This window comes from Mus musculus, chromosome 5 (genome assembly GCF_000001635.26).
Source record: "Mus musculus strain C57BL/6J chromosome 5, GRCm38.p6 C57BL/6J".
Taxonomy (NCBI): Eukaryota; Metazoa; Chordata; class Mammalia; order Rodentia; family Muridae; genus Mus; species Mus musculus.
The window spans coordinates 34,263,654-34,286,105 of NC_000071.6; the positions used below are offsets into that span (position 1 = coordinate 34,263,654).

A 22,452-nucleotide genomic window follows, 5' to 3' on the forward strand; every position below is an offset into this window, starting at 1 on the left:
TTCAGGAATTTTTCCCCTGTGCCCATATCTTCAAGGCTTTTCCCCACTTTCTCCTCTATAAGTTTCAGTGTCTCTGGTTTTATGTGAAGTTCCTTGATCCACTTAGATTTGACCTTAGTACAAGGAGATAAGTATGGATCGATTCGCATTCTTCTACATGATAACAACCAGTTGTGCCAGCACCAATTGTTATTCTTTGAGAAAATCAACAAGATAGATAAACCCTTAGCTAGACTCACTAAAGGGCACAGGGACAAAATCCTAATTAACAAAATCAGAAATGAAAAGGGAGACATAACAACAGATCCTGAAGAAATCCAAAACACCATCAGATCCTTCTACAAAAGGCTATACTCAACAAAACTGGAAAACCTGGACGAAATGGACAAATTTCTGGACAGATACCAGGTACCAAAGTTGAATCAGGATCAAGTTGACCTTCTAAACAGTCCCATATCCCCTAAAGAAATAGAAGCAGTTATTAATAGTCTCCCAGCCAAAAAAAGCCCAGGACCAGACGGGTTTAGTGCAGAGTTCTATCAGACCTTCAAAGAAGATCTAACTCCAGTTCTGCACAAACTTTTTCACAAGATAGAAGTAGAAGGTATTCTACCCAACTCATTTTATGAAGCCACTATTACTCTGATACCTAAACCACAGAAAGATCCAACAAAGATAGAGAACTTCAGACCAATTTCTCTTATGAACATCGATGCAAAAATCCTTAATAAAATTCTCGCTAACCGAATCCAAGAACACATTAAAGCAATCATCCATCCTGACCAAGTAGGTTTTATTCCAGGGATGCAGGGATGGTTTAATATACGAAAATCCATCAATGTAATCCATTATATAAACAAACTCAAAGACAAAAACCACATGATCATCTCGTTAGATGCAGAAAAAGCATTTGACAAGATCCAACACCCATTCATGATAAAAGTTCTGGAAAGATCAGGAATTCAAGGCCAATACCTAAACATGATAAAAGCAATCTACAGCAAACCAGTAGCCAACATCAAAGTAAATGGAGAGAAGCTGGAAGCAATCCCACTAAAATCAGGGACTAGACAAGGCTGCCCACTTTCTCCCTACCTTTTCAACATAGTACTTGAAGTATTAGCCAGAGCAATTCGACAACAAAAGGAGATCAAGGGGATACAAATTGGAAAAGAGGAAGTCAAAATATCACTTTTTGCAGATGATATGATAGTATATATAAGTGACCCTAAAAATTCCAACAGAGAACTCCTAAACCTGATAAACAGCTTCGGTGAAGTAGCTGGATATAAAATTAACTCAAACAAGTCAATGGCCTTTCTCTACACAAAGAATAAACAGGCTGAGAAAGAAATTAGGGAAACAACACCCTTCTCAATAGCCACAAATAATATAAAATATCTCGGCGTGACTCTAACGAAGGAAGTGAAAGATCTGTATGATAAAAACTTCAAGTCCCTGAAGAAAGAAATTAAAGAAGATCTCAGAAGATGGAAAGATCTCCCATGCTCATGGATTGGCAGGACCAACATTGTAAAAATGGCTATCTTGCCAAAAGCAATCTACAGATTCAATGCAATCCCCATTAAAATTCCAACCCAATTCTTCAACGAATTAGAAGGAGCAATTTGCAAATTCATCTGGAATAACAAAAAACCGAGGATAGCAAAAACTCTTCTCAAGGATAAAAGAACCTCTGGTGGAATCACCATGCCTGACCTAAAGCTTTACTACAGAGCAATTGTGATAAAAACTGCATGGTACTGGTATAGAGACAGACAAGTGGACCAATGGAATAGAATTGAAGACCCAGAAATGAACCCACACACCTATGGTCACTTGATCTTCGACAAGGGAGCCAAAACCATCCAGTGGAAGAAAGACGGTGGGATCTTAACATCTATCCTCCTCTTTGTTTCTCTGAGGGAGCGGGGCAGTCTGCCACAATGTACAGCCTCACTGCAAGAATCAACCATGGGGGCCAATTATTACGAATATGTACTGAGGCCTGGCATACACTCCAGGCGACTAACAATCTATATCTCAGGGTTCAGCTAGATGAAATTTGTGGCCTCTGTGAGTACCTGCACTCACATACACAAGCATATATGCAGACACACACAACGCATACAATTAAAAATAATACAAACACATTAAAAAAAAAAACACCATTATCCCTGCAGTGGTGGTGCGCACCTTTAATCTCAGCACTCAAGAGATAGAGGCAGGCAGATCTCTGAGTTCCAGGTCAGTTCTAGGACAACCAGAGAAACCTTGTCTTGGAAACAAAACAAAAAGCAAAACAAAAACAAAAACAAAAACAACAAAAAAAAAAAAAACTATGGGCTGGAGCCTTACCCAGGACCCAAGCCTATTTATTCTCTTTGCATGTTGGTTACCTCAAGTATTTTGTTACAAGAATAGAAAGTTTACTAACATGAGCAATACCCAAACTAGAAAACAGAATTCACGTTTGGAACCTAAAACAGCGGAGATTAATAACCAGGAATAGCTAACAAAGTTGAAATAGAGGCTGAAGTTGTGACAAGCCAGTGAGGTCACTGTCAGCAGGAAGTGGCCTCAGCCTCAGCCTGGGTGTGGCCTTGGATTCTCACAGCTCTCAGAAACCATCTTGGTCTCAGAAGCTAGGCTACAAGCCGAGGATGGAGGAGCTACCCTAACTGCACCCTGGGCTGCAGGTTGCTTTGCACTGTGTGGCACCAGGCCTGACTTGTGGAGGCTTTGACCTCTGTCTGTGTTTCCCTGCCGAATTTCTAAGTGGCCTGTGGTAGATTTGTCATTGTGATGGTACAGAGTTTGCCTTTCTCACCCCCATCTTTGAACTATGTGGTAGTTTACTCCCAGTCTAAGCTATCAGGACTCATGATTTTTAATCCACTCTCAGGCTGCCTCTCCCACTTCCAACCCCACGTGTCTACAGAGCTCCTCTGCTCCAAGAGAGAGATCCTTGTCTGTGCATCTTTCTGTCATAATTTTGGTTTCTTTGGTCCAGTGAGATGTTTAACCATCTAGAACATATTTCTCTGATAGAGCACAGTCCTGACTTGATCTTGTTTGTTTTCCTCACAGATTAAGCACTGGTTTGTGAGACACCCAAACACAGGACTTTAATGTACATCCAACCCAGCGAGACAGACACAGCTCATGTCGCCCCGGAGCCACGAAGAAAACCTGTCTTGGTTTATCCCACAGTGGTGCTGCAACAAATTCCCTTCAAAGCCAGGAATACATTTTTAAGACATCAAGACACATAAAACTCAGCAATGACAATGACGTTAGACATAGATCCCATCGAGTGAGGAAAACGGAAACCTTTCACAAAGTCAGCTCCCCAGTTAGTTCCACAAGGTCACTCCCAATAATGCTGACTCGAAGCACGGTTACCTCACAGAATAAAATCTCGGTAGCCAAGAAAAAGGTCGCAGACAGCAATGAGACAGCACACTCTCTCAGACAGGAGCTAAAGCTCTCTTCAGAAGGATGCTCCTGCCACTACCCACACCACAATGGAAGGGATGCCTCTGATGAACAAGCCCAGGTCTGTTCTCAGTGGGTCTCCTTCCTGCTCATGTGACAGCTACATTTGGAGAAAGGCTTTCGGCGAATGGAATGTCTCTTAAAATGACTGGTGACAGTGGGCATCACTAGATGTTAAGCACACTGGAGGTTTCAGAGGTCAGTTCCCAGGGGTCAGACTGAGAAAGCGGCAGAGGACCAGACAGTGAGGCTACTCAGCACCAGGACCCGGACAACGCAAAAAGCAAGCAGCAGCTGTTACAACTCACAGTGTGGGTGTGCCTTCTCTTTGTTTGTGTGTGAGCTTGGAACTGAATCCAGGACCTCATACATACTAGGCAAGGACTCGTGGCTGAGCTACAGCCCCTCTAAAGTATGCTCTGAAGGTAAAGATAAGCATAAAGTCCTTAGTAAGGGAGGTTTTCTTTCTGGAAGAAAACAGGCCCCACACTGCATTAGCTTAGGACTCCCTGAATGTGGGATCCTCCTCTGGACAGTCCTTGGGCTGGTTGTTTCCTTGCTTGGTGTCATCTTGGAATCATTTCATACGGGAAGGCTGTCTCAGAACTGGGAGCAAACTTAAGGCCATCAACAGGTGCTCAGAGCCACCCCATGACCCCACACTACCATGTCCTGAAAGACCACTGAGAGGCCATATCCACCCCCACCCACCCCACCCCACCAACAACTCCACTCTCCACTGTCCCAGCCATTCTCTGCCCTTCTCTTTCCCCACTTTCTCCACCACCAAGTGCCACATCGTTCCCACGGGCAGCTTGGTGGCAGCTCTTTCCGATGGCTGCTCTGGGGTGTAAGCTGCCTGAAGCTCCCTCAGCCAATGTTCAGCAGATTCATCATGTCTTCCCATGCTCTGGGGTGCTCCCAGGTGGGACGGAGGCAAAAGTGCGCCTCCTGTCATTATCTCTTTAAAAAAAAAAAAGACTTGTATTCAGTCCCTAAAGAAGGCAAGGCCACAGCACTGTTATTGGGCACACCTCCACTGCTACGGGAGCTACAAAGCCAGAAAGAGTTACTGTTTTTGTCTAGGGTCAACTATCACTAAGTTCAACCTTCTCTTTCGTCATAGCAGTGAGTAAAAAAAGCAAGGCCTGCCATTTAAACTATCTTTAAGCATGCAGTTCACTGTTGAGCAGTTCACACCATTGTCTAACACCCTGCCCAACCTGTCTCCATCCTAAAATGAAACAGTTTCATTAAAGTGACTCCTCATCCCCCTGCTCCTACCAGCCCTTTGCAACCTCTGTGCCCTGTGTCTCTATGGAGTTGTCCATTTTTCCCCCTTCCCTTTCTCTCTCTTGCTCTGGCCCTGATCGCTCTGGGCCCTGCCCTCTCTGGGCCAGGAGTTGTCCTTTTTTTTTTTTAAAGATTTATTTGTTGATTATATGTAAATACACTGTAGCTGTCTTCAGACACTCCAGAAGAGGGAATCAGACCTCATTACCGATGGTTGTGAGCCACCATGTGGTTGCTGGGATTTGAACTCTGGACCGTCGGAAGAGCAGTCAGGTGCTCTTACCCACTGAGCCTTCTCACCAGCCCAAGTTGTCCATTTTAATGACTTCCTAAGGCAGTAAAAACCCTGTACATTCATTCTGTCGTTCACTGACTTGAATCCAAGCTCCGAAGGACTCCACAGTTATACAGGCAAGCCAGGTGTTTAGGAGCCTGCTGTGGAGTACTGTGGACGTAGTTCAGTTGGAATGCTTGCACAAGGCCCTGAGTTCAAACCCCAGCACTGCATAAGCCAGGACAGACAGTGTGTGCCTATAATCCCAACACTGGGAGGTGAAGGTAGAGCAGAAGTTCAAGATCACCCTTAGCTACATAGTGAGTTCAAGGCCAACCTACTTGCTTTAGCATCTGTGGATGTGGCCTCCCAGGGCCCATGCTGGCTGGGCTACAGATCTTGTCACCAGGTACTGTCATAAGAAAGGAAAGAAGGAATCAGAAGAGGGAGGGAAGAAAAGACTCTGATAAGGTTTGGATATGAAATTACATCACAGACTCCACCATATCTTTTGCCACCATGAAACTATACCCAACCACATGGGACCAAGAAACTCTGGGACTGAATCCTCTCCACCACAAACCCCTCCTCCGTCTGTCCAGCTATGTCAAGCGGCCACCACAAGGAGAAGAGCAATGGAGAGTGGAACGTGCTTAGCGTCTGCTTTTTTCCTACCCACGTCTATGGCAACTGCTCCTCTCTCTTCACTGCCCAGGTGAATGGGCCGTGGGCAGTTCCCTGACGGGAAGGGCTTGCTACCCCAGGAGAAGTCAGTCCATCTGTCATCCTGAATATTTTGTCTGCCAAGTAACAAACTGCCACCCACCTTGCCACTCGACATGACCCATTTTATTAGGGCACAGCTCTGTGGGTCAGATGCCAGGTACCACATGCTCACGCTCTCTGCTCTGTGAGAATCTACTGAAGAGAAACCATGTCCAGGCTCACTCACCCAGGTAGCTGGCAGAACCCGATACCAGGTGATGGCACATGTGAGGCTCCCTCCAACATGCCTCTAGTGTGCCCCTCCCTCCCTCAGCAGCAACCTAACATGCTGCCTTCTTTCTCTGCTCTCTACGCCCTGCTGGAGACAGTGCCAGTTCCCGGTGAATACTGAACCAGACGCACTGCATGGCTAAGAGGAGAGTACCGAGCCACAACGTGATGAAGCGGGACCTAAAATGTCATCACATACAAGAGAGCTAGAGTGTGGAATTTCAGGGGCCAGTTTTAACATGTGGTTCTTGCACCCCATGATCTGCCCTGCCCCACGAGCTCAGCTCTCTGTGCAAGCTCAAGATGCACAAACTGCCATCATTTCCCCCTCCTCGGGTGATATGACGTTTCCCCGGGGTCTGTCCTTATCTTAGTGCAAGCAGCGGTCCTCCCGCTGTATCTAAGACTCTCAAGTGTGCTGTGTCTTTAGCTTCTTTACAGACAAACAGAGTGTTTTTCTTCAGTGTTGGGTCTATTTCCCATCACAACGCTTCGCATTTCTGGAAGCAACAGCAGATCTGCACACTTGGCTCGGTTCCCCAGGCACCTATTCATGGTCCGAGGTGCTGAAACTGACGTCATTGATGGGGTGGAAAGGGAGGAACAGAAAGACCAAGTTCTGGTCAAAGTTACACAGTGGCTCCTGGTACTGATGGGTCAGGTGAGACAGGTCCTGCTCCCTTCTGTCCTGAGCCGTTCACCCCTGGTGCTGTGACAAGTCATCAAACACTAACACCCTCTTTCTGACTGTTCCTCACTGCAGCTCCTAGAAAACTCAGGAAGGTCCAAGGTGGCCAGAGAGGCTGCATAACCAATACAAAGCCTCCTTTTGGGAAGATGCAATGTGGAGAACTAGATAAAGGGGAGCAGCTACATGCTGCAACTATACTAAATGCTTGAATTGCTCACTTTATTTTTTTAAGATCTACTTATTATTATATGTAAGTACACTGTAGCTGCCTTTAGACACACCAGAAGATAGCATCAGATCTCATTATGGATGGTTGTGAGCCACTATGTAGCTGCTGGGATTTGAACTCAGAACCTTCAGACGAGCAGTCATTGCTCTTAACCACTGAGCCATCTCACCAGCCTGAATTGCTCACTTTAAAGTGATCAATTTGAAGCTCAAGTGTAGCTCAGTGGTAGGACACTTGCCAGAGCACATAGCACCCTGCCTCTAATTCCTAGCACAGAAAAAAGAAGAGTGAAGGAAGAAAAAAAAAGGAGAAAGAAGAAAAAGAAGTAAATTTTATGATACCTGGATTTTACTTTTTGAAGATTTATTTCCTTGTTTTTATTTATGTGTTATGTGTATCTGTGTGATTGTATGCCACGTGTGTATGGGTGTCCATGTGTGGATGCCCACATAGGAGAGTGCATCAGGTCCTCTGGAGCTAGCATTGCAGGTAGCTATGAGCTGCCCGTGTGGATAGTGGGAATCTAAGCTCAGCCCTGCAACAACAGCAAGTGCCTTTCACCACTGAGCAACTCTCCAACTCTGAGGGTTTTTGAAGGAGGAAGAGGAGGAAGAGGAGGAGGAGGCAGTGGCAGCAATGACGATGACAAAGAAGTCCTAGACAGGAAACCTGACTCTCCCTGTGAAGGTGCAGCCTGGAGAAGCCGCCTCCTTTACAGCCCACTGGAAGAACTCAGTGTGGGTGCACCTGGTACCTCCCGCCTTCCCTGTAAATAAGCAGCACCAGGCAATCACTTCCCAGACCCATCAGAAATCCAGTAACCAAGTAAACTCCATGTTACAGCAGAAACAGACATGAACCAAGAGGTAGGAAACAGACAAGACAGTTACACCAGTCTCTTTTAATCCTTATGTACAGTGGGTGTAATCATTTAGGAAAAAGACAATTTAAACTCAACGTTTACAAAACTGGTCAGGACAGGTTTGTCTTTTAGAGTTGAAGAAAATAAACTTAGGCCAGGCAGTGGTGGCGCACCCCTTTAATCCCAGCACTTGGGAGGCAGAGGCAGGCAGATTTCTGAGTTCAAGACCAGCCTGGTCTACAGAGTGAGTTCCAGGAAGCCAGGGATACACAGAGAAACCCTGTCTCAAAACAAACAAACAACAAAAACAAAAAAAACAAAAACAAAAAAAGAAAGAAAGAAAATAAACTTAGGCCTTTTAAAATTGTATTTTATGTGTATGGGTGCTTTGCCTGTATGTATCTCTGTGTACCGCACATGCAGAGCCGAAAGGGGCCAGAAGAGGGCACTAGATCCTCTGGGACTGGCGTGGTTACAGACAGTTACAGAGAGCAGGCACGTGGGTGCTGAGAATCCAGCCCTCTGGAAGAGCAGCCAAGCCCTCCAGCCCTCCAGCCCTCCAGCCCTCCAGCCCTCCAGCCCTCCAGCCCTCCAGCCCTCCAGCCCCAAGTTTAGGGCTCTTAATGAGACCATCTTTCTGTGTCTTACTGGCTCATGCATCTAAAAGGAAAATGTTTTTGAGACAGGACCCTGCTCCCTAGTCCAAGCTGGCCTCAAACTGGAGAATCCACCCACCTCATCCTCCCAGTAAGCTGGAATTACAGGTGTGCAGCATCACACATCACCTAAAATTATTTTAATACAGCTAAAACCCACAGCTCACAGTGCATCATTTATAGCTTTCTTCCCTTCCCTGAACTCTTCACATAACTGTTATGGAGGGGAACGACATCAGGTTTCTTAATAATTTTGTCAAAACGCCCACCTGGCATTCCCCTTACCCAGTACTTAAACTGACATCACTGGCACTTTGACCCATCAGCTCAATGAGAGTCACGCATCACACACCCCGGCTGGAGGAAGAACTCACAAATGTGGATAAATGGGCCCACTAGATCGATCCTGACGTTCCGAGAAAAGAGATTTTATGCCTTTCTATATTCAGAAAAAAAAAAAAAAGAAAAAAGAAAAAAGCTCTTTTGCTTCTGCCTTGGAAGGAAGCAAATTTACAGAGCTCCCACTAAAAGGACCACGGGTTGTGTCTTTCTCACCACCAAAGACATCTCATTGATTAGAGCCAGTCAGTTCTTTCTCATGTGCAGAGACTGGGAGTCCCTTGACTTGGGGCACCCAAAGGACTCCCCTAGCAATTCAGTTCAGGGCACCCAGAGGCCCACACTGATGCTCAGCACAACGCACTCAGGGTTTCCTACAGTTCCTTGGCATTGGACATACAGCTTGGGGAGGGACGCGGACTATCAGGTCACCTCAGCATAGCTGACCACCAGTCAAACAACACTTGCGCCTCTGGCTAATTATAGATAGTTTTACTCTCCAAAAAGCTTGCTGTTTCTCTCACAGTGCTGTGGACAACAATTATTTTTAAATCCCTGGCCTGGGAACTCCCTGGAAGGGAGGCTGCACAGGCTGAAGATACTCTTTTTCAACTCTGCAAAAACATTAAAGGTTACAAAGGTTATTTCAGACCGGGGCCTGAGTCCATCGGCCAACATACAAATGTTGGAACTCGCTCGGTCATGTCCACCCCACCTTACAACACAGACTTCACCTGAGCCCAGCTCTTCTGGCCCCTCCAGACAGCTTGGTTGTTGCCATATGTCATCCTAAAATGTATTTTTGGTTGTTTTTAACTCTATAAAAAGGGTGTCATGCGTATGTGGTATTTTGAGGCTGGTGTTTTGCACTTAGCATGATGCTGCTGAGACTTGTTCACACCCTGCTCCACTGTGACTCATACCACAGCCCAGCCCCAGAGTGGACACTCCATGGTCCATCAGCCATGACCTGAGGGACACCTGGGACTTCTGGTTTCTTACTGTCCTGAGCAGGGCTCCATGAACTCGTGAACCCTAGTGTATCTCTGGAGGCAGAGCTAACTCCAGCAGCTGCTGTTAATCAACTGCGGCAAACCCTGTGCCTGAGAACAGTGGAGCATAATGTCTCCTGTGCAGAAGACGAGAGAGCAGCAAGGCAGCCCTGGGCTTTCTCGTGCCCCAGATCTGGGCCCAGCACACAACAGCCTCCACTTACACTCACAGCACGCAACGGTGCCTCTCTGGCCCTCCACTGTCCCACCTCCCTCTGACCCCCATCTTCTCTCACTTCCCTGACTATCACCTGACACTTGTAACTTCAGGACCTTCCCAATTAACTGGGGAAATCCCACTAACCGAGAGACACCCGGTTAGCAGCCACAGTTCCACGGCTTCAGCTTCCATACAGCAACCTTCCATCAGGGTCTCCAGGGATTGGAGGGGAGGGGAAGATCTGAGGACCACTGTTAAACCAGATGCAGCTGCACTGCTCTGCTCAGACCCCAGGAGCCTGTCAGGCCTTCTAGGACCTGGCTCAAAGGACTTCACAAGGCTAGGCGGGAAGGGCAGGGGTGACTCAGTTGTGGTACCAGGACCCCTCAAGCCACTGAGTTTCTTGTCCGAGGTGGGTGTGAGCAGAGTCAGACACCATTCGATGTGACGGCTCTCTGCACCTGGTGTCCTAAAGACACCACATCTCCTAACAAAGGAGAATGCTTGCAAGCCAGCTCGTAGTCCCAAGACAGGAGCCTTGGTTTCTGGGTCCATGTGGACTCCTGGCATATGAATGGTCACCACACAGCACAGGGTTTGAGTCAGTGTCCTCATGCTGACACCCAGCAAGACACCAGGAGCTGCACACTCTTCTCTGCTCTGCAGATCGCTCAGCATCCCCGCCCCCCATGGTGGTGGCACAGTACAGACACCCAGTGCCAAGGATATGGCTGGCCACCATGATGGCTAACTTTCCCATGAACGTTACAACTTCACTCAGCTGTGAAAAGCTATCTTCCTTCCAAGAAGTGGATGAAATTATGTAGCCTCTCAGTGTGAAACACCATCTGTGCAGAGCTGGGAAGAATCCAGCACTCCCAGTCAGCTTGAAATTCCCCTCTTCACTCAGATATGGTCACTCCAGCTCCAACCTGGAACCCCCCAACTATTACATATACAGTACAAACACAGCCGTGCTTCTGATCCGGAAGATTCTGAAGGGCTGTCATTGAGACATAATCAATAACACCAGCGACAAAGAGAAACCCAACAAATGAAGTTCTCAAGCCAGAGCCACTATCAGAAAGATAGCCTCTTTGACGATGTTTTATAGAGGGACCTGTGGGCCTGATGGAAAATAGCCACAGGAAGACAACAAGCAAGCAACGTGGAAAGGGAGCAAGCGGGCAGATGGTATCAGCCAGCCAGCGCCAGCACTGCTGAAGGCTGTGCTGGGATGAAGGCTAGAAGTCAAAAACAAAAACAACAACAACAAATTATAAAACCTGCCACATGTAGTCATACACCCTTAATCCATAACAGAAGTCCTGTCAGTGCTGAGAGAGGTCCCCCAAGGGCTGTAGGATCCCTGACCTGGCTTGGGGGCCATCTAGAGAAGGCTTTGTGGAGACACTCAAGAGCTAGGGCCTTACCATTCCCACTACTGAGAAACCACTCAAAGCCTCCCTGGTACCCACAAGCACATCCAAAAGTTCAGGCATCAGAGGGACTGGTGTCCTCTAAGGGCTCCATCTGACCCACGAGACGCAGTCCCAGTCTACCCAGCCCAGAGCCCTGGCCTGAGACTCGGAGAACAGTTTTAGCACAAAGCCGCCTGCTCCCAGGGGCCAGTGCCCAGCTGCTGGAGTAGAGGGTAGGCCTTGGGTCTTCTGGGAGCCTCTGGGTTTGGTTCAAAGCACAGGGAATCTGGCTGTCACCTTGCAGCAGAAGAAACTGAGACCTCGGGGAGTCCAGAACAGTTCCTGGACCCCTGCAACGAATGTGGACGTGTCTAACCTCATCTATCTTCCATAGAACCCAAACCATGGTTTAGCCATTAGCAAGAAGCCCTCACAGCAATTACAGAATCCTTGGGTTTATATCCAGAGCTGGGAAAGAAACCTGCACAGAGAAGACCAACTGTCAGAATCGCATCAGCCTTGGAAAGTGTAGCTATTCCTGATGCCTGCTCACAATGCTGAGACAGTTCTCAAGACCACAAAATAACAGGCACCCAATGGAGCAAAAAGTCCCGCGGTCACATCAAGAGTCAGCTCTGAGTACGGAGTCGCCACCAAGAGCTAGATGTGGCCATCTCTCTCCAAACGCAGATTCAGGCAGAAGGAAGGGATGCTTATTCGAGATTTGCCGTGCTGAATTAGCTAATCTGATCAACTTCTGCTAGGTGTGAGGTCAACCTGGCCTTCCCAGCAGCTTCAAGCTGACGCAAGAGGCAGTGAGGCCAATATCAGAGTATTCCAGCAGTGACAAGGACAGGTGACCCTGAAATGCTTGTGCAGAGCATGTCTACACCAAAAACCTTGTTCCCCAGAGCTTCTAATGTTGTAACCAACACTACAAACTAGTATTTCTAGCACTGTAGCCAATACCCCCCACCCATCCACAGTTAGGGAAAGGCTCCTGCATGGTAGCCCCATCTGAAACCTGTCAATCAAAAGTAGAGAAGCCTGGTCCAGCTGTGGGCTACCCTGAAGAGTCATTTCAGCTTCCAGAAACTACTGGGTCAGCTTAAGCCTGCACTGAAGCCCAGCTTTCACTATTCCCAATCTTGCCTCCTTCCCTTCCTTCCGAAAGGCTTCAGCAAATGTCCTGCGGGCCAACCTCCTTCCCAGAGCCAGCTCTCCCAGAAGGCCAGTGACCACACAGACACACACGCACATGTGCACCAGACTGCCAGGCTCCAGAGCAGGCAGGCAGCTTCCCAACACTAACAAAGACTCACTCCCTCACTTAGGGAAATGACAAGCAAGTCATTTCCTCTCTTCCCACCGCTCTGTAGATCCCAGGGATCAGGTGCAGCCTACGGCTCACGGTTGGATTTTGAAACGCCATCCAGGAGTCTGGTCAGGTGGGCTAGCTTTGCTCACATCTCCAACAGCCAATGCATGTGTGGTTCGTCCACTGCTGCTGCTTCTGATTCACTGTACTTGCTTTTCTGCCCTGTCCCCTCCTCAATGCTTCAGTTGATGGCATCTTCCTGCTCTCATCTCCGTCCCTCCAGAAGTTACAAGACCCATTATCCCAGTCTTTGCCCTACCTTAATTCATACAATAAAATCATGGCCTGCAGTCAGCCATCTTAGACATCCCACAGCTGCTCCAACCCATCAGGCCTTCATCTCCTTCTTGAGACGCAAGGCTCCCATCACTCCACACAGCGACTGCCATTTGGTTGTGCCCACGTGCACTCAGGCATCCCTGCCCACCAGCACTTCGTGCCTCCCACTCCTTCCTTCTGACTTTGATTTCTTTTGCAGACTACTTTCCAGGGCTTTTTCAGCAAGGATTTTGGGGGTGGTTACTTTTTTATCTTCATCTAAAACTGTCTTCCATCCCAGTCTTCTTTCAAAACTACAGCTTAGCTGAGACCAGGACTCTATTCCTCTAGCCCAAAAAGATCTCGTCCCCGGACTTCTGGGCCTCCAGTGTTTACTCAAACCAGCTGTTAACACAAGTGGAGACAGACTGTTACCAGCTCAGTATTTTTCCCTCTGGCTCCTTAGATCTCTGTGTTCTGCAATGTGAGGGTTAAGGTACGGCAGTGTCCTCTAAGCATCCACGGAAACTGAAAACTTGGGAGATGAGACCTTTAAGAGGAGGGACTAGGTGGGAGGTTCTTAAGTCACTGGGACCACTGACAGGAGAGTTGAAGTAGAAATTCCTGGTTTCTTTGAAAACTCAGTTATGTCATATGATTTTTTTTTTTTTTTGGCTGGGGCAGACAGATAAAAGGATGCTTTGCTAAAGCAGACACGGGTGAGAGGACACATGATGTTTAGAATGAATATAAATATGACCCCTCAGACAGTTGGACATGGCTCTGGCATTGCCTCACAAGTCTTCGCTGACAAGGCTTTTGTATTGGTTTGCCTTACATTGTGTTGCTAATCTTCATTGTGACTTCACTCACCAAAGAACTTCTAGCCATATTCCAGCGGCTTCCTCCTGCTTCCAAGGACTCGGGTCTAGTAACAGTGTCTCATAGTTTCTTCTGGATCGAACTGGCCACTGCTTTTCCTGAGTGGTGATTGCCTAGTGAACTGGACTGCTGACCACGAAGATTGGAAGAGCCCAAAGAACTATTTCTAAACAGGTCCACAACCCCAGTTCCTTTGTAAGCTTTCTTTTCCACTACCTCTGGTAGATGGTGGGCTAGGAGGTTGAACCCTTAATAAAGTGGTTTTTGAAAAATCTAAGCCTACACATAGTAGCCCCTCTGACTTCATGATTGGCAATGAAAGTTCACACACACACACACACACACACACACACACACACTGCCTGTCAGTCACAGCTCTCAGCAGCAGCTAAACCAATGGGGCTATCGTATATTGATTTAGTTCTACACTATAACCAAAGGCAGCTTGGTAAAATGAGAGTTTATTTCACATTACAGCTTATAATCCATCACCCAGAGAAGTTAAGGCAGGAACTGAAAGCGAAGCCATGGAGAAACACTGCTCACTGGCCTGCTCAGATTGCTTCTTAAACAACCCAGCACCATCTGCCCAGGATGACTCCACCCACAACGGGCTGGACCCTCTCACAACAGGAAATACCTCCCAAGCCAATCTGATGGGGACATTTTCTCATTTGAAGTTCCCTCTTCCCACATTACCCTAGATTGTGTCAAGCTGACAAAAACTAACCAGCACAGACTTAAACCTCCAAAACTGTAAGTCTCATAAGCCTCGTCTCCGATGAAGCTGCTGAGTCTAACCCACAGTCTCACTCATAGACCTGCTTGGTACCACTTCCCCATCTGGGACTTGGGCTTCCCAAACTCCATCACTTGCCTCAAGAAACTCCCAGTCACAAGCTAAAGCACTTCCACCTCCATTCTGTTCTCCTGAAATCCCATTTGACACACTCTGAAAGGGCTGCCCAATGCTAACCTCCCATCTCTCAGCCTAAGCCAACACTCTAAGTGCTTCCCAGGATATTTCTGTGTACACACATTTTGGTGACTGGTCCCGTGAGTGCCACCACAGTGACGCTGTCATCACAATGATGCTGTGCTATGTGATGTCCATGCTGAGCCTGGGATGTGCAATGCCACCTTTGTTCTGCTACCCACAATCTCCCTTCAGAAGACCTCCAGTGCTTGGAGTATAGCTCTGCAGTGGACTGCACCCCAGCTTGTACACACAGGTCCTGGGCTCCATGTCAAGTGCTGGAGGTGGGCGGTGGGGGAATCTCAATTGAGCTTCCTGCAGAATGAGAAACCATAGAATGCTGCTCAGAAGCCATCTTACCAGCCTCCATGGTCCTCCATGGCCCAGCTCCACTATCCTGCCCAGCCGAAGCTTCCATAGGACACACACGCCCAACCAATGTCACCAGCCTTGGGCTTTAGCTGGCTCTCACTCCTGGATCTAGAGGACTAACCTTCTCTCCTGCCAGCTCAGTCAGTACTTAGGACCTGTCTGAAGTGGAAACTTCTAGTTGTGTCATGTGATGCTCTCCTGAAGCAGACTCAAGTGACGCGTTGCTGAGAGGACACGGTGATGTTTGGAGAGAGTATAAGCAGGACCCAGGACAGCCATGCCACGCTTGCACAGCTACCCTTGCAATGCTTTGTTGGTCTCTCTCTCCTTCGCTGATGAGAGAGGCACAGCGGCAGAGAACTTCTGGCATTCCCGCTGGTTCTGGTCGCTCTGCTGACTCACTCGGATTTGGTGGAGGCCTGGCTGTTTCAGTCGGATCATGCTGCCACTGCTTATTTGAGTTTGGTGACACTACAGAACTGCACTGCTGGTATCCCGACAACAGAGACTGGAATTGCCCCCCCAAAACTACTTCTAAATAAGTCTACACCCCACACACACTCACTGTCCTATTTACCACCTCTTCCCCCTTACTTTTGGATGGTAGGATAGAAATGGGGTCAAAGCATTTGAAATTGAAAAACCTCTACCTGTCCTGTGTTTTTTCCTCACATTTCAGACCATTTGTGGTGTGGCTGCCCATCTGTAACATCTACGCCTGGCCCCTCAAACATGCCAGTCCAAAATCCAACTCCGGTCCTACCAACCAGCTCCTCCATGCCTCCCATTCTACAAACAGTGTCCCTAGCTCTCTCTTTCCCATTTAGACCCCACTCAGCCCTGCCCAGGCTTCCCATCCATCAGGAGCCACCAGCTGTCCCTGCACTAACATCACCGTGTCCCCAACTGCCAGTCCTGCTCTTTTCACCGTTAAGGCTTGAATGATCCTCAAAAGCTGAGCTGATGTCTCTGTGGTCCCCACTTCATCCCCAGTGCTCTGGACACAGAGAACAATTCAGCTAGACCCACCTACATCTCAGGTGCTCCCTGCAGTAAGGCTCCCTTTGCCTTCATTCTGCTGACTGCTGTCTGTCCTTCCACCATCCCAGCTAAAGGGCCACCTATATGAGGCTTACCCTGTCCCTCCGGGTCAGGCCCACAAGACTGAACAACTCCCAGATTTCCTAGGGAGCCAGCACCCTCCATTCCCACCCTACTTGCTGACAAACTGCAAATGAGCTAAGCTACACTCAGCTGAGCAACTTATGTGTGTGGCTGTAGTGGAATTAACCCACAACAATCAATCCAAGACACATCATCAATGCACTTGCATCTTTTAGAAGCCCTAGGTAAAGAGCCAGAGCTGCCCAAGCAGAAAGAGCAGATCAGCAGGGATCCTCCTCCGAGTTGCTACAGTGACCTGCTCCCATCAAGGATGGCAGGGATCGTTTCCAGATGAGTGGATGGCAGCTGGAAAACCAGAACAGCTAGCACCTCAAGAACCAAGACTCTGAATACCTTTACCTTGGCTATCTATTAGCCTCAAAAAGTGCTACAGGGGGCTGGAGAGATGGCTCAGTGGTTAAGAGCACTGGCTGCTCTTCCAGAGGTCCTGAGTTCAAATTCCAGCAACTACATGGTGCCTCACAACCATCTGTAATAGGATCTGATGCCCTCTTCTGGTGTGTCTGAAGACATCCACAGTGTACTTATATAAATAAAATAAATCTTTAAAAAAGCCGGGCAGTGGTGGTGCACACCTTTAATCCCAGCACTTAGGAGGCAGAGGCAGGTGGATTTCTGAGTTCGAGGCCAGCCTAGTCTACAGAGTGAGTTCCAGGACAGCCAGGGCTACACAGAGAAACCCCGTCTTGAAAAAAAAAAAAAAAAAAAAACCAAAAGCTACAGGGTAAGCAAGATGGCTATGTGATAAAATGTCCTGTCTACCAACCCGGATGACCTGAGTTCAGTCCCAGGGACCCACACTAGCCTGTTGACATATACTTGACCTGTCCCTACCTTTTGGCTATGTTCTATTCATAACACTGCTAAGAACATGGATGTGGTTTGTATAAGAGTCTAACTGGCATTTATGCAGTTAATCGTGATCATAGATGGTTTCTTAGTCGTAATAGTCCTAAAAATAACCCGAACACTCTCACTCGCTGACGGTTACTGCCTCCCAACTCCCTGAGAAAAAAGTGCAGCACCCTGTCTGGTTGGCAAGCAGAGCGGAGCGGGGGCTCAGCTAGAGAAACTCACCATGGCAGAGACACAGCACTGGCCACATGGAGCTGAGAGAACCTCCACTCCCTGGCACCCCCCTGCCTCCACCCTGCATGAAAACAATGAGAAATGGAAGAGCTTCAAATACAGTAAGGGGAACCCACCCATTCATCAGCTCACATGGCTCTACATAAATTACCATCATAGGAAATGCTCCATCCATTCTACTACTCCCTAATCTATTCAGATCACTGGGGGGGGGGGGAACTATTCATTTTTTTCTTTCCCCTTTAAAAACTTGGACTGCCCATCAATATCTAAGTTTCTTTGCAACCCAACTGTGGAAAGCACAAAAGTAATTGTCTCACCAAATGGGATCCATTTAAGAGCTGACAACAGCCACACTTCCTTCCTGCAGAAAATGGGACTCTGCTGACATGCAAAGGACATGGATGGTTTCTGTTTCCACTCTGAGGTCTGACAGGCCTCAGCTCTGCCTCAACATGGCTGTGAAGCTGCATCAAGCTCACCTGTCCTTTCCAAGACATCATTTGTAAGCATGAAGTCCAGATCTCAAGAGGTAAGGAGTCTGGTATAAGTGATAGCTTGGGACTTAGATGTTAACAACAACAATAACATCCCAAACCTCTGTGTTTCAACAGGAGTCTGTCTTTCCCACCTACCTAGCATGGCCAACCAGAGACTGGTGAAATGGAAAGAAGCTAAGTCCCAAGCTATCACTTATACCAGACTCCTTCCCCCTTGAGATCTGCCACCCTGTGGCTCTGGGGTCCTACCCTGGGACCCTGAGCCTCCAGCCACGGAGCAAGGGACACAAGCCATTGGAGGATGACTTAAGAGACTTGGGGCCAAGCTTGACAAGATGGCCCCATTGCTGTCTTGGTGGCTGCCATTCAGTCCTAGCCATCCCTATAACAGGATGGCGGTGCCTGGACAATAGGACAATACAACAATACTTGGCAGCCAGCACTCTCACCCTCAGAAAATGGATGGGCAGTGTGGCTCTCATGTGCCACAGGTCCCCATGGTTAAGTCCCTCAGGATCCCTGTCTTAACCTGCACCAAGGTCTGCTCTCAGCACTATGGGGGGAAAAGGGCAGGGCAGTGTACAACTGTGGAGACTCTTTCAGCCTCACAAGGACCTGACAGAAGCAGCTGAAGTCCCTCATGGCCTCTGAGGCTGCTGCAATGAGGCCACACCCTCTTATCCTGCCCATGAGAATACTGACACTGGCAGCAATTGGGGCTGAGCTACCATTATCATGGGCCTTTACTCCCAACAACTCTGTATAGCAGGTCCCAACACCTCCACCTGACAGCTAGGGAAACTAAGGCACAGAGCTGGGAAGGACAGGCAAAGGATCCCCACTCAGGCCCTAGTGAGGAAAGCCCCTGCTGCCTCGTCTCTGGACCCAGTGCTATTACAGTCACAGAAGCCTTGGCCAGAACAAAGACTCGGGACAACTTAAAATGAGAGAAAAACCTTATAATCCCCAGAATCCTAAGCATCTGTTTCTCTTTGAGCTGGGGTTTAGTTCATTGTCCCTCACCCCTGCAGGGCACAGAACACACCGGCTCCATGTAGCTATCAGTTCCAACAAGGCAGAAATATGCTACACGGGTGGGCTCTTAGGTGTACATCTCTGTCCTATTATGAGAAGCATCGCTGCTGTCCTAGTAGTTCTCAGTGCAGGCACTAAAGTCATCTTAAACACCATCTCTCCTCCACAGGCTGAATGAATGTAACCACTGCCCCATACAGTGCGGGGCAGTGTGCACAGCCCTGCCTCCCTTCCCCCACGCGACCTTCCTGGACGCCATCTCCAAATATCAATTAAGTGGAGCTTAGGACTTCCAGCTGTGACTCGCCCATTTAACAGAAATCGTACCACACATTTCCAGTAAGTCTGCTGCTCTGCTGGGCAATGGAGCCCAGGCACTGACAAAGTCCCTCAGAAACCAATACTGGTCCTGCCTCCCCTCACCCTGCAGATTCACAGGAGCTGTGAGGCCCCACACTCCCTACTACAGAAACCACAGGACGGCCTGGGAAGTGAGAGCGGCTTCCTGCTGGGAGCCCTGCTGCAGAGGAGGCCTAAGAAGCCACTTTAAGCTCCCTAGCCCACCCTACAACAGCCTGAGAATGCTGAGCCTGAAGAAAGGCTCTGGAAGGGGTGGGAGATGAAGGCAGGTGTTGGGAACCACTACCCTCTGCCCCAACTCCAGACTTGCCTCCACCTACCCCTGCGCTTCCAGGTAACACACGGGTTGGCTATTAGTCAAGAAGCATGGGGTGGGGTGGGACATGTAAGGAGATAGCTGGTGAATGGAAGGCAGCCAATAGGATGGTCTGTGGTAGGGTGGGCTGTGAAGAGTAAGAACTTGAAAGGTTCCTGACTGTGGATCTGGACCCTGACCAACTAAGGCGACAGAATACGGTGGTAGGTAAAGAGTTTGTTGTGCAACCGTGAAGTCCTGAGTTTGGTTTCCCAGCACCACATAACAGTCAGGTACAGCACTGGACATCTGGAACTGCACTGCTGGGAAGTGGGGGCCAAGAGGGTTCCCACGGCTCTTCAGACAGAAAGTCTAGTCAAAACATTGAGTCCAGGTTCACTGAGATATGAATCTCAAAAAAACACAGCAGAAAGCAATCAAAGAAGGTGTTCAAGGTCAATGTTTGACCCAAACACACACACACACAAATTAATTAATTAATCAATTAATTAATAGAAAAGGACTGGCAAGATGGCTCAGTGTAAAAAGGTCCTTGCCACTAATCCTGAAGACCTAATTTCTATCTGTGTATGTCCATGGAGAAAGGAGAGAACCAAGGCCTGAAAGTTGTCCTTTGACCTCCATGTGTGCACCTTGACAAGCACAGACCCCTGCACAATAAACAAACAAACAAACAAACAAATAAAAATTTAAAAGAACTGTTAGAGAAAAGACACCCAGTGAGTCTCACTGGCTTCCCCTGGTGAGGTCCATCTCATCTGTAACCTGAACCCTAAATGTTTGCAAACAGCATCTCCACTTCTCACAGTGAAGGACTGCTAGGAGACTCCACAGCAAAGGAGCGGCATGCAGGTCAATAGCCACGCCCCTGGTAGTGGTTTGGAGCTGAGACAAGAAGGCTCTTTGTGGGGCGCATGTGCAGAAACTAGACACCACAGCCACCATTCCCATACCCCTGACAAGCAGTAGTACCTGCCAGTCAATTCCTCCTTAAAGATAGAAAGTACAAATGCATCCTTCATGTGCATCAATAGGCTCACCCAGGGCAGCCAGGAATTGCAGCTTAGGCAGGGTCTTAGCCTAGAGTTCTTATCCTCTTAGGCCAACTTCCTCCCTTGGTAACCAGCAATGTCACCCAGGTCAGTCAGAGAAGGTCACCACCTGCCTGGACTTTCTAACACAAACATCCTTTCTGAGAAAGTCTTTGCCTGCACTCTCTAAGCAATATGGACAGCTCAGCCTCTGAGCCTTCACCACACACCTTTCTCTCACAGACGCCAAACCCAGAATAGCAGGAGTCTAATAGTACTTCATCAAGGAGGGGGGGGAGCTGTTCAAAGGCTGAGTTTAAGAAAATCAATGAAAATATAATGCTTTGACATGTCATTTTAACATAAACTATTATTCACCGGGTATATTTTTCCTCCAACTCAGTTTTTAGTGCTTTGGAAACCAAAATTTTTGTCATTTAGAAAATAATCTAAGCATTTCCCATTGCTTCTCTGAACTGTAGGAATAACAACATTTTTCAAAATATTTCCACCACAAGTTATGAACATGGTCTGTATGTGTTCGGTTTTAAACCATAGCAGCAGTTACATTTAAATGTTGTTTAAATAGTGTATCTAAATAGGAAGTGAAAGGGGATCAAGTCTGAAGCAATCTCCCCAGACAGCCCCCCTCCTCCCCCACACCCCACCTCCACTCCTGCCACCATTTAACTCTTCCAGGCCCAGAATCATTTCAGGACCAACTCTCAATTCACTTGTGCCAAAATATGTTCAAATATAGGAAGGAGAAACATAATCGCTTCATAACTGAAGGGAAAAAAATCTAAGCTTTGGTTTGAAAAATTAAAAACTACTAGGATGACCTACCGCAACCCAAATGCTTCAAACAATCAAGACACCGACATTCAACAATGAATCTCAAACCAGAGATGCCTCACCATTAGACTGGCCACAGGGCATCAGCTCTGGAGACAGTCATGGCCAGAGCAAGATCTCAGACAGAGATATGGCTCAAGTCCAGAGGTCAAGGACAGTAACAGACAGCTTATTGAGAAATGACAATGAGGAAGAGGACAGCTGCAGGGGGGGGGGGTCTAACCTATCTCTTCCCTTCTAAAAAGTACATGGCTTTGGGCTGAATCACCCAAAGTTACCAACTCAGCTCTCCACTTGCCATGGTCTGTACCTAGAAAGCAATCTACTGCTCAACAGGGAACGTTATGGACATGATACTTAACTTTGGGGCACAACAAAGGAAGACCACTGTGAATTAACTGTGAGTGATAACCAATGGTTAAGTAGGCACTGCTCCTTCCTTTCAAACAGTTAAGGAGGGTCACAGAACACACCTTTCCTACTGTAGCACTGCTGGAATGGCACCTGGACGCCCCAGCGCCCCACAAGCATTCTGTCTTAGTCAGGGTTTCTATTCCTGCACAAACATCATGACAAAGAAGCAGTTGGGGAGGAAAGGGTTTATTCAGCTTACACTTCCATACTGCTGTTCATCACCAAGGAAGTCAGGACTGGAACTCAAGCAGGTCAGGAAGCAGGAGCTGATGCAGAGGCCATGGAGGGATGTTCTTTACTGGCTTGCTTCCTCTGGCTTGCTCAGCCTGC

The 22,452-nt window shown here is 47.9% G+C and overlaps 1 protein-coding gene across 4 annotated transcripts in view; it reads right to left on the reverse strand.

Moving 5' to 3' along the window:
* Positions 1-22,452, reverse strand: part of Zfyve28 (zinc finger, FYVE domain containing 28) — a 93,476-nt gene that overhangs the window by 68,761 nt on the left and 2,263 nt on the right. The window lies entirely within an intron of this gene.